Source organism: Physeter macrocephalus, chromosome 16 (genome assembly GCF_002837175.3).
Source record: "Physeter macrocephalus isolate SW-GA chromosome 16, ASM283717v5, whole genome shotgun sequence".
In the NCBI taxonomy this organism is placed as follows: domain Eukaryota; kingdom Metazoa; phylum Chordata; class Mammalia; order Artiodactyla; family Physeteridae; genus Physeter; species Physeter macrocephalus.
In genome coordinates, this window is record NC_041229.1 from 10,789,944 (window position 1) to 10,803,095 (window position 13,152).

Consider the following 13,152-nt stretch of genomic DNA (forward strand, 5'->3'; position numbering starts at 1 on the left):
ATGGATGGATGGATGGATGGATGGATGGATGTGAGGTTCTGAACTTTCTTACATGGTAGCTTCAAACTGTGGTGATTTTGTTGTGTTCTATCTGGGTGCTGCCAAAGCCCAAGAAAGACCTTCCTATTTATTAGATCCTAGAAACTAAACGTTTACTCCTCACTGCCTGGACAGGACCAACTTCTGCAGTTCTCTTTATCCAGAGGCAGAAGGGACCCTCTTGCCTGTAGCTGGAGTACTGTTGCCAGTTTCAACAAAGAACCTATAATATATTGCCTAAGGAAACAGTGTTTCCTCTTACAATGTTCAATATTGGCTCCTTTGCCATGAGGGGGGCTGTTCTTAGAAATGTCCTCCAGAGACTTTCCTATTAAACCAGGATGCAAGTTGCATTGCTATGTAATTCCCCTGCTGAGGCCCTATGAAAGGAATGAGTCGGGACAGATACAGCAAGATATTAGGACACATTTCCCTGTTCTTCATCCTGCACAACACAGAAGTGAACTTGATTTCAACAAGATAACCCAATTCTCAGCATGCTTTTCTACCTACTTTTATCCATAACACTTCCAAATTACTGTCTTTAATTCAAACTGTGCAGAGCAACAAGAAAATGAAAGGAAGATAAAGAAGATAAACTGGTTAGTCAAAAGTAAAATGGCATTTAATTAAAACTTAAGCTTGCAAATTCATGGAAAATAAAAGTATTTTGCTCAAAAAAAAAAAGATCATGTGATTAAACCTCAGGGCAGCATCACTGTCCTTTTGTGGTTTTGAGTGTAGTTCATTTGTACATTGGAAGTAGATATTTGTCATATTAATAATCGCTCTACTAAATTGTTTACTCAGCATTGCCATCATTTTAACTTTTTTTAGTCCCAGGCTTTCATCTTCTTTCTGTACTTAAGTTTCTGAGTGATGGTTTGTTTTCATAAGCTTTCAATTAAAAAAAAATTTATTGAAGTATAGTTGATTTACAATGCTGTGTTAATTTCCGCTATACAGCAAAGTGATTCAGTTGTACATATATTTATATTCTTTTTTATGTTCTTTTCCATTATGGTTTATCTCAGCATATTGAATATAGTTCCCTGTGCTATACAGTAGGACCTTGTTGTTTATCCATCCTGTGTGTAACAGTTTGCATCTACTAGCCCCAAACTCCCAGCCCATCTCTCCCCCAACCCCCTCCCCCTTAGCAACCAACAAGTCTGTTCCCTGTGCCTGTGAGTCTGCCTCTGTTTCCTAGATAGGTTCATTTGTGTCACAATCCACTTATTTCACTAGGTATCTTTATTCACTTAAAGTGAAGAATCAGATTGTGATTGTGTTGTAAATAAGTCAGCTCTTTCCTTCACTTTCATGGAAAAGCTGTGGATGCTAAAAAAGAATGGAAAGAAATTTTTAATTTCTTAATTAAAATTTTTATTTAAAAAAATAAAAAATTTGTTTAGTCTCTTATGAACTCAGCCATTAGAATAAGTAGAGCTAACTCTGAGGGGAAAAAAAGAAGAAAATGGAAAAGGTGTTTTTAGAGCTTTTAATTGAAGCCCCCAGTGTCCCCCTTCTCTGTTTCTTTCTACTACCTTTACCCCACCCCTGTCCCACAGTCAGAATCCAGGGCACAGGCCAGCTCAGAAGCTGAAAGGAGAATAAGAGGCAGGCTCTGGATTATCCTTCCCCAGTAATCTTGAAAGATCGAGGCCAAAAGACTCTGCCTGGAGGAACTCCTCTTTACATTTCTAAAACTGCATCAGGGAAACTTCTAAATTGCGTCAACGATCCTAAAATCTTTATAAGTAAAGAATTTTCTACATTTACAAAACTTAATCTTGTTGGGATCTTTTGCGGTAGAACAATATGAGGAGAAGTAAACATCCCCTATATTCTGGTGTATTGGGCATGCTCTTTGAAACGTTGGAGGGACTGTTTGCCAAAAATTCTTGGCAGTTTTCAAAGATGGCTGGCCAAGTCATAAGAGAATGAGAAGAAGAGGTTTATGTAGAACTGAGTCCAGCATTGTGTGCAAAACACAGGTTTCAGTGTAAAGAAATCTGTTGCCTAAAAACGTTGGGAAATATATCATCCTGTCTTGTCTTTACTACATAGGTACCCCACACAAGTAACCTGTTCTTTAAAAAAAAATTTTTTTTAGAAGATAAGAAGATAAAGATGGTCCTAAAGAAACAAATCTCTTTATTTTAATTTTCTTTTCCTTTTCCTTTTACATTTAAGAGTTAAGACAACATTTCAGCAGAGAAATGTGGAGAAGGGTAAAGGGAAATCAATAAAGTTATTCTGTGACTTTTCCAGGAGGGAGGTGTGTTAATCGAGAATGGCTTTCTTGGCTATATATCAAGTCCAAGGAGAGCAGGAGTTGATTTTGAAACAGATTTCCCGGCTAGACTGAAAAAAAAAAAAAAAATATATATATATATACACACACACATAAATATGTATATATGTATATGTAAGTATGTATATATATATACATGTACATACACATATGCACACATATATACATACATAGATATATAATTCTATAAGAATGATGTATTGTGTGTGTTAATACTATCATATATTTTAATATATATTTAAAATGTGTGTGTAAGTATATATGCACACATTTAAAATATATATGTGTTTGTGTGTATATGTATATATACACACACACATTTAAAAAGTAGATAAGAGTAGTTTCTTTAGATAACTAGTAGTACCAGACAAAAAATTCTTCTCATAATGTTTTATATACATTGATTTGGGTCATTTTACACTTTATAAGTTTCTCTTATAAGTCTTTTGACTCCTAAAGAAGGCAATTGGTTACAAGATCCTAAAATGAGAGAAAAAGGAATGTAAACCAGATTTCCTAACCGCAGGCCAGTGGAAGTATCTGTGACCACAAGAAATCTTCTGAAGAGTCTCTGTATCATTTGTGTGGTCACTTTCTCTAGTGACCATATTACAGAAATTTTTAGCAGGTGTGATTTTAGCATGATAGTCAAGGTGGCCAGGAGACAGTTCTGCTGGGCTGGGGTGCCATGTTCTCATGTTTATTGGAAGCAGTGGTGGTTTCTTCATGGACAAATTTGAACAACATAATTGGGTGGAGACAGGATACCTGGGAGTCAGGCGTGACTTCACCTTCACAGTGTGATCTTGAGTGAGTTATCCATCCTTTCTGAACTTCAGTTTCTTTGACTATGAAATGGAATGGATGCTGATTCTTGCCCCTTTCCAACAACATGCTTTCTTATTGCCCAAGAATCTTGTCAAAATTTCTTTGTTCCACTCAGTGATCAGGAGATTTTGGAGACAAGTTAACGGGTATCCCCTTTTCTCGACCCAGTCTAGTATGGTGAATCCCCCCATACTGAGACTCTTAACATTTTTCTTTTCTTGTTTTGTATATTCAGACTTTAAATTGTTTTTAACATTAGCTAAGATATTCTCTTTCTTTTCTAAATCCAAATCCCATGTATATCATAACCATTAAGACAATATTCTTGTAAGGTAATAGAATCTAGACAGAGAGAGGGACTAGGCAATTCTAGAATTTCCCTGGAGGGAACTTCAGAATTCATCTAATCCAATCCTCTCATTTTATAGTTGTGGGAGCTAATGATCTGAGGGGTGAAATGTCTTGTCCAAGGTGACTGTGACAGAGGTAAGCAGAGAACTCATGTCTCTTTAACTTTCAATTCTATATTATTTCCATTGGTTCATCTGTCTCAGGACCACTATAACCAGAAGTAGAACCTGAAGTTCAAGAAAGCAGACCAGACAAGGGTGTGTAAGTCTTTGATTTTCCCCAGGGCCAGATTCCAACTCTGTGTGCACATCTTGGCCAGCAGGGCTTTAATATCCTCACGGAGGACGGAGCATTCACGGTTGCCGGCGCCTCTTCTTTGCCCCTTCTTGTCCCATAAGACCCAGCCCAGAAACTGGATCCAATTGAACTCCCGCCTTTCCGTGTTTATTATGGACGTGGTTGCATTTGCACTTTATCCTATAGTTCTTAAATTTTATCTTGCAGTTGACTTTCCTCACTTTATATTCAGCATTTACTGAGAGTTTGCCTTGTGACAGTCATGGTACAGTGGGATGGATACCCACAGAGTGTGCACCATGATCACAGTGCAGCAGGTCCTGAGTAAGACCTGCTCACAGCGCTGGGGGCCACTGGGGAAAGAGAGACTGAAGTCCAAAGGAGTCAAGGAAGACAGCAGATGGGGTGGCAATTCTCCTTTCTCATCAGCACAGAAAAGTTCATTCTCTGCAGTGGTATTTTCCAGACTACTCTCTCCCTTGTTTTCAATAGAAGGGGAGGAATATGTGGGATTTCTCCCCCCACCTTCAGGTCCACTCAGGTCTTACCTTGCTTGTTCTCCGTGAATTGTCTGAACAGAGCTGTTTCCTGTTTCCTGATCCTTCAGTCATTTCTTACTGCACAGTCAAAAATAGCCATCAGGGCTCTGAGATTTTATTTTATATATATATATATATATATATATATATATATACACACACACATATATATATATATGTATATATATACACACATATATATATATGTATATATATATGGTATATGGTTGGAGGGAAGATACTGTTCACCAAGTATGTCCTCCCCTGCTTTAGTTTTCTGATCTGTTTTCTCTGTTTACTTTGCTTTTAAAAAGACATTGACAACTAGATACCTAGATGTTTCCGAGAAACACCCAAAGCATTAACATTTTAAAAAGAATCTAAGCACCAGCCAGATTTTTTGTTTAATGTTTGAAATTCTTTTTCTCCTTCCTTCCCTTAGAACGTTTTTCCCTTTTCCATACATTTTAAGATATGGATTTTGAGTCACTAAGCTCATGGCAGGAGAGGAAAATCATCAACTAGAGGTTGCTTGTCTCTGTATCACCAGTTGATAGGTCTGTGTTACATGACATTATGGCCCTAGACTATATTAAATTCCCAGAAACGTACAGAATGAGCGGTAATTTGTAAAGCACCTATTACATGGCAGGCAGAGTTCTAAGCGTAGTAGAAACAAAATCAGCACATGTGCAGGTAAATCCCTTGCAGAGCCGGGCATATAGACCCCAAGACCCATAAACTGAACAGTCCATCAGTCTTGGGGTAGATAGTCAAAATATCACAGTGAATCTTTAAAGACCTAGGAAGGTCGAAAGAATTTACTCAACCTCCCCTAGTTTGGGAATGCAGGTTGGCCTCAAATTGTAGTTGGCTTGCTCTGAGCCAGCCTGCGTTGGAACGCACCATCCAACATTCCTGGAGGGCGAAGCATCAGACCGCAGAAGGCGAGCCGGCTCCCTCTGACTTAGTTCTCTGTGGTCCTCATGTCATTGCTCGTTGTAGCATGGAGAGACTCCTTGAGAAGTGTTGGATGTGCCAAGTTTAAAATCTCTGCGGTAGCAGTTTCCACCCTTAAATTATTCCTCGGCTTCTTCCCAGAGCACTCCCTATTCATCGCTCTCTGTTTTCATCTCAGCAGGAATTCTGATACTGCCGCTGCCCCTCAGTCCCCAAAACGTGTTTCAAAGTGTTTCTGTATTCTTTTAGTTTTACTAATTCTGCACGCTCAGTGCTTTTGAAACTCATCTATTTTACAAATGCTCAAGTAGACATAATCGTATCTTTTGGAAGCCCTTCCCGACTGCGCTGTAGTTAGTTAATAATGGGGGAAACCAAGGTGCACAGGGCATGATAATTCTTAACGGTACCTTGGATTTACACAAACTCACTCTGACTGAACTTGCGGTGGTTCATTCTCAACAGCTGGGTTAAGAGACCTAGATTCTATTCTTGGTGCTCTAAGCACCTTCTTGGGGAAGTGTACTGAGCCACGAATGGCCTTGGTTCCCAACTATGAAAGGGGAACAATGACATGAGGATATTTGCTTCCCCCTCTCCTTGTCCTAAATCTTTAGAACTTAAACAGCTTTAAAAGATCCGAAAAGTCTGAACGTGAAGAAGGAGTGTGTCTTAACTTTCTGACTATTAATGGAAAGGTGAGGGGCAGTATTAGGAGCTTGACTGGAAACCTTGAAATCTGAATCGTAGTTCAATCTCTTCCTGATGATGGGTCATTGCCCTGGATGGATACCTCTCTCCTTTTTAGGGAGAAAGTACTGTATAGTACAAAATAGTATACTGGAAAGTGCTCAGAGATCCAGAACACAATAAAAGGGGCCCCGTCTTCTAAAGAGCATGACTTTGGTCAGCAAAGATGCCTCTAAAGAACCATGGCATCCATAGGACTGAACGTGAGATAAGAACTCTTGGCTTCCAAAGCTTTACCCTTCCCCCACCTCTCTCCTTTCCCTCACAACCGCCAGGCTTTGTAGCAGTTTCAAAAAATATGCAAGCTCAAGACCAAGTCCCTAGCCTGTATCCTTGGTTGCATATCATCTCTAGACTCTCAGCCTAGCAATCTCAATCTTCCAAAGTCTCAGCGGGTGGAAATATGCCTCTTTTCTTGCCAGCCTAAACCTAATGACTGAATAGCAGGAAGCCTAGACCAAAATAGAACTTGGCTCTTAGATGACACACATAAGCCAAGAATAATGATCTTTATAATGTTGGGTTCCAGTCTCTTACTGCACAGGTAATAGGGATCTCGCCTTTTAGAAGGGTCTTGATCCTCTCCCTTTCTCTCTTTCTCAGTTTACCCACTATTAACAGGAATGAAAGATTTTCTCTTTTATTTTTCTAGACCCTAAAGACTATTGAAACGTACTTCCTACAAATTGGGAGACTCAGGCCACAAGGCAGTGGACGGTAGATTACCTTTCAGAGAACTTCACAAACCACATGGGTCCATCAGATAAACTCCCTTCTGTGGAGTTAAGCTAGAAACCTGGAAAAGTCCTCTGAAACTCACCTGATGAGGCATAAGGAGACAAGAGAATTATTTTATATATTTATATCAAACAATGTTGTTAAATATATATACTGAAGGATTATCTCACCATTGATTTTCCCTAATATCCTAAAAGGCTAAAGAAAAGCAAAACCAAATTTTTTTTTCACTGAGCCAAAATCCAACTGTTTAGCTTGACATTACTGAGTCTGAGACCCTTGGAGCTGGTGTGGGTTTGAGGTATGAAATCTGCCAGATGACTCCTTTTGAGACCACGTGAACTACAGATTGCCTGTACCAGACACTGCTCCCTACCAGTTCAAAGTGTCATTGCTTTAGGAAAAGGGCATTGCTAACCAAACAGTGCATAACTAAGCTTCCTCTTCCTCACCTTCCTAGGAAGAACAGTAAGGAGTGTTTTTGTCAATTGACGAGGGAATCTTGCCAACAGAAATTAGATAGTTCACATCTAAAGCACATTTAGAGTTTATGGGCTGGAGTAGACAAACTCCATCGAGCTCTCCAGTGAGCGGTGCCTCCAGCCCCCAAGGATGCATCTTTAGAAACTGTGTTCCGGGTTAATATAATGGAAATTACCCCAACCTAGTGAAGACTGTAACTGAATCAGTGGTGCCTGAACCCTGAACATGCATGGATGCCGGTCGAAGGACAGATTGAATGCCATCCTAGTCCCCTTATCCTCTATTCAGAGACAGGGATTTCTCAGACGAAGACCAGCAGAGAAGCTAGCCTGCCTGGGATACCACTTATACATACTTAAATATTCTTTCCTTAGGCAAAAGAAGGAATTGTCGAATCTTTTTGTCAGGAGACACATTATGAAAAACCCTGGAGCCTTTAGGTCAGATGGTCATGAACCACTTCTAGCTTCTCAACCTCTTTTTCTGAAATGAGGGCATCTGAACTGGGTTGCCAATCTCAGATCTAGACTTACCCACACCCTCTGAAGTGTAAGAGATGTCTCTCTGCACGTAGCTCAGAATAGTCCTTCACGACCATGTCATCCTGGACACTTTATCAGTTGATGCTACCTCCTAATCCCCAGAGCAGTGAGATTTCAGACAAAGTACATCTGGCTTCCAACAGCACACCTCTGGAACTTTTAGAATAGATGAAACAGACCAATTTGCTCTTTTTCAGAAACACAAACATGAGTATAGGTGGGACCTCTGCCAGAGTATCATCATGGACAATAAGGCTGCAATTCACCAGTTATTAAATGCTACTTTTCTGTAGCATTTTACTAAGCATTATTCCCAGGGTTATTTAGACATGAATCCCCCCTCTCCAAAAGTTACAATCGAAATCACATTTACGTGAGTGTGAAAGTTTATTCAAAAACTGCTTGGCGAGTTCCTGCTGTGTGCCAGGTGCTGTATACTGGGAATATAAACGTGACCATGTCACAGCCCCTGTCTTCATTCACCTTCGAGTTTGGAGGTGGAGATAGCATAGTATTTAGACAGTGCCAATACCACAGCATCTTCTTCTCTCCTCTAGCTAAGGAAATCACACTGCCCAGCACAGGGCCTGACATATAGTCAAGTCAATAAATATTTATTGAATAAAATGAACTAAATGAAAAAGAATGAATAAATGCTAAGATAAAGTGTAGGGTGCTATGCAAACTACATAGAAGGAGAAACTAGGCTAGTTTGAGAGGGTTACCTGCAGAAAGTGTCATCTACTCTGAGACAGGCAATAAAAGAGTGTACTGATGCAAAGGAAAAGATCATGCTTATGGAGTTAGACCTGGGTTCAAATCCTAGGGGCAATTCCAAACCTTACCCTTTGCATCTGTAAAACACTGGTGATGGCTTTCAAGGCTGTTTTGAGGATTAAATGAGATACTAGTTATCTGTGAGTGTCTGGCACATCGGAGAACCCCAATAACAGCTTAGTGGGGTCATAGAGAACGGAATTGCAACAGTAAAGCAAAAGCACCTAAGTAATAAGGTTAAAAGCACAAATATTTTGAGGGTCAGAGAGCAATACTAAGCTTAAAATCATGGTGGAAGCAAGGGAGAGGGGCTACCTCTTTTAGCCTCCCAGCCCACGCAAGGGTGGAGGGGGCAGGTGACTTGTAGAGGTTTGTCTTCCTCCTCAGAGCCATCCCAGAAGGCTTTCATGTTCAGCTTTTAGCTACAGGACCAGGTATCACCCTCCTGTCGCTGTTCACGGTATGGTAAATACCCTTGCAGGCAATCACATGGTCTTAGGATATTGTGATGTGTGGAAGCAATTTGTGTGTGTGTTTGTGTGCACACACATGCATACATACATAAAAATATAATTTTTACCTGTATGTTCTCGTAATAATTAGCTTCTGTTGCTTTTATCCTAAACATCACAAATATACCAGACTCCCTTCCTCTGTTCTTCCTTCCACCCATGTACATCAGACCCTTTCCCGCTACATTCATGTAGTTAGATCAATTAACACATACACACCCACACCCTATTCTCTACTGTCTTCAGCTCTTTTTAGGTGACCTTTTGGGAAGTGCCCTGAGATGCATTGGCTTGCTGGCTATGTTAATGTGGGTGGGGAAAGACTGGGTTGGGGGAGATGCCAGCAGCCGACTTGTGGTTTGAGTTTTCAGTCCAAGACATGAGATAGGACTGTATTTTAATATGACAAAAAAAAAAAAAAAAAGTCCGACAGAATGAGAGAGGCCAAAGAAAGGAGATGGTGGTGGCCAGAGATGAAAGAAACTCTAAGACATAAAAAGATTTTAGACCTAAAAATTTGGGGAGGGGAGAAGTAGAAGTATTTAAAATGATGATGGGGGAGGGAAGGCAGTTGATTGGGCCTTTGAAACCATGCCAGGAACCAAGAGCCAGGGGCAGTGGCAGAGGAGAAGGCCAGGTAGGACAATTAAAGTGGAAATCTGGCTCCCTACAGGGCAGCATGGAGCAGGGCTACAGAATTTGCTGCAGTGGGAGGTGGGGCCAGTCTGGCACAGTCTGTGGGTTTGAAAGGAGCTGGGCGGGTTGGAGAATGCCAGTCCGCCTTTGTAGTTCTGAGCTCAGGGAGGGGGTGACAAATACTGGGCTTCAGGTCAGAAGCCTGGCTTGGGTGGCTTCTGGAGAAATTTTCCCTCTGCTCCCAAACTCTTAAAATGAGCTCATCACACCACTGGCTTCCAATCACAGCATAAACACGTGTCCTGGAGGCCCTCCTCCAAGCAGAGATTTCAGCAGTGGTACCTGTTGGCCGACTAATGGGGCCCTTTCCCTTTCCTATTCCCTAGAGACCGTAAAACTGGGCTGAATACAATATCCTTGCATATTTCCCATCACCCTCCCAACATGCTTCACATCTCCCAGACTCCTAGGGTTAATCCCCAAGACAACCTTGCTTTGAAAGAAAAAATGTGGTGAGCCAACTTGAAGATTTGGATCCCAGAGGCCTCTTGTCTGTCCTGCCTCAGCCAGACACCGGGCTCAAGGAGATGGACGTTTACAGAGAAAGAAGCAGTAAGTTCTTGTTGTTGTTTGATTTCAAGGCTTGATTGCTCTCCAGATTTAGGGTCCCTGAAAGCAATGGGCTTTTCTTTTCCTCTCCTCTTTATTTATTTTTCTTTCTTTCTCTGCAGAAATTAATAGTATCCTGCAGATGATTCATAAAAGCAATTGCATTAGAAAGCGCTTCTTCGCTGCTGTTTGTAGCTCGGGTTAAAGATACCTAAAGTTGATCTGTGTGTGCCTGTTCTCAACACTCTAATATTTGGAACTGTATCTGCATTTGTGAAAATAATCTGTACTGCTGGTTCTTCTCCAGAATAAATCCTACATAACCGGCTGATTGATTGTAATCGTGATGAATTTGTCCCAGGACTGGCATGGACGTCTTCTTTGGGGATTTTTGTGCCTATTTGCTGCTCATCAAAAGGGAAGGCGAGACAGACTTTGGAACGAGGGTGCGGTCCGGCTGATTCAGCTTCCTTCCCGGCCCATCTCTGCCTCCTGCCCTTCTGCTTCTCCCTTCCCACCCTGGCTCCTCCGATCCAAATGAGATGGCACCCACCTTTCTTTCCTCTTACAGCCTGTGTCCCACTCGGTCAGTCCTGCCTCAGCCAGACACCGGGCTGGTGATCAAACTCCCCGTAATCAAACTCGCCACGTTTGTGACCTCAGCATATTTTCAATCCAGTTGAAATCTACTCCCTCAGCTTCTCCCGTCCTGGGATTATTCCTCAGTGTAGTAAGAGCAATAATAATACTGTATTTAGAAGTTCCTTAGCACGTTGCATCTCTGAGAGTCTTACAGATGTTATCTAATTCATCTTCACAACACCCTATACGGGAGCAGTAAATATTATTAACCATAACAGAATACACACACACACACACACACACACACACACACATATATGTGCTAAGGGCAGCAAAATAGTTCACTTATTTATCATGGTTCACTTGATATAGTAACTGGTATTTTTGAAACACCCATCATAGATACAATAATTAGAGATGTGCTTTTGTTAACAAAACCACTACCCACTTCTAGCATACCCTTGGGTACTAAATAATTACCCACTTTGTGTGGTTATCTAGCTCACTAATTACCCACAGAAATTGGGGTCAGGTGTTAACTGCTTGAAATAAGTATCCTCCAAAGACATGGCTGAGTTGTATAGAGAAAATGAAGTGTTCATAGCAAAACTTTTATAAGTTACATATTTGTATATCTCGATAACCTGAGTGAATACAGACAGGGACAGATTAGCTCCGTGTGTGAAAATCATGCTGAACCATTGTTGCAAATATCTAGAGGTTTCAGAGAATCTCAGGAAATGTCATTCTCCGTCTACCTTTCCTTCTTGAAGATGGGTACAACCATGATTCCCTTAATCTGGACTTCATAGACAAGGACACTGAGACAATTGATGATTCTCGTCAGGAATGATTCATTTTGGCGTTACAGGGAGGCACCCAGTGAGTCAAAATTTTTTTTTGACAGCTCCACCCTTTATGATTATTCTAGCATGTTTCTTTTTCTCCATCAGTCTAGTGCAAACACCCTTTTAGCCAAATCTGAAAAAGATTCTAACCCAGTCTCCAACCCCTGCCAACCATCTCTTTCTCCTTCCCAATACTGAGAAAGAGAGAAAAAAAGGTATTAAAGGCAACCCAACACGATGATTGTAGGTCTTTCTCTTTTTGCCTCAGTTTGTTCTCCTTTCCTCTCTCCTCCTCTCCTCCCTCTCCCTTGTTCTTCTCTCTGCGTCTCCTTCTCGTTTGTGCTTTTTCTTCTCCTTTTCCTTGGCATCCAGCCGTGCTTCTGCAGGTCTCACAGTCAGAGACAAAGCACAGTATCTGAGTTGAGCACAAAGAAACTACCTTTTAAAAACATCGACTTGGAAGAAACCTACATCCTCAGCTACCTCCCTCCCTTCCTTGCTCTTTACAGAGCCCAGCATTATATTTAACACAGCACTGCCTGTTGTCTGCATGATTCTAGCCACGAAAATTGGGTGAAGATGGCAGTATACCCACTGTGTGTACAGATAGGTAGAGACCCTGATTTTCGAGAGCTACCTGCTTTACAGAATCCTCCTGTAGCTGAGCTTTTAAGATGTGTGCCCACAGAAATGATAGGATATGCTCCCTTGGTCAATTCAGGATGTCTTTCATTTTTCTTGTGCCACTTTTTTTTTTTTTTTTGTCGTCTGAATGATTACTTATCATGATCAAGGGACTTTAGGCTGATCAATAAAGTGTGCCCAGAACTGATGGACGTTCGAGGAGAAATGCTTCAGGAATAAGGAAAAATGTCTGCAGTAGAAGCGAAGGGTTAGGATGAGCTACAGTCACTGATAAGTTCATTTCCAAATCCAAGGGAATGTAAGTGGTAAATTAGTACACATGGCAAACAGAGTCAATGCGTAAAACCCAGCCATTGAAAAGAAAGAGATTTTTAGCATTGTAGTCATCACATGCCTTAATAGAGTGTCTGCGTACTTTAAATATAGATTTGAATCACTGCTCTTTTATCCCTCTAAATGCCGATTTCAAAGAAGTCTTTGGGCATTGTTGACTTTCTGTCCATAAAGAAAACCCACCCAGCTTCTCCAAGTACATCACCTGCACTCACACATGCATGCGTGTTTTAAATACCCATGGGATGTGGAACAATTAGGCAGAGATCTGCACTGTGGTCTCCCGTTTTCACTCCTCCCCACCCACCCCCTTTTTTCTTCCCTTTTAGAAAATGTGATACCTGATCTCTGGGTCTAGCAGGGCTG

General features: G+C 41.1%; 1 long non-coding RNA gene across 2 annotated transcripts in view; it reads left to right on the forward strand.

Moving 5' to 3' along the window:
* The window catches only part of LOC102985436 (uncharacterized), an 80,238-nt gene extending 68,936 nt beyond the window's left edge, over window positions 1–11,302 (forward strand). The window contains exons 4-5 of one of the 2 annotated variants that reach the window (XR_003683521.2): window positions 10,232–10,381; window positions 10,501–11,302. This is a non-coding gene — a long non-coding RNA (uncharacterized lncRNA). The remainder of the gene's footprint in view (window positions 1–10,231; window positions 10,382–10,500) is intronic. The other variant, XR_449369.4, reaches the window with a different exon arrangement.
* Window positions 11,303–13,152: the final 1,850 nt, after the last annotated feature.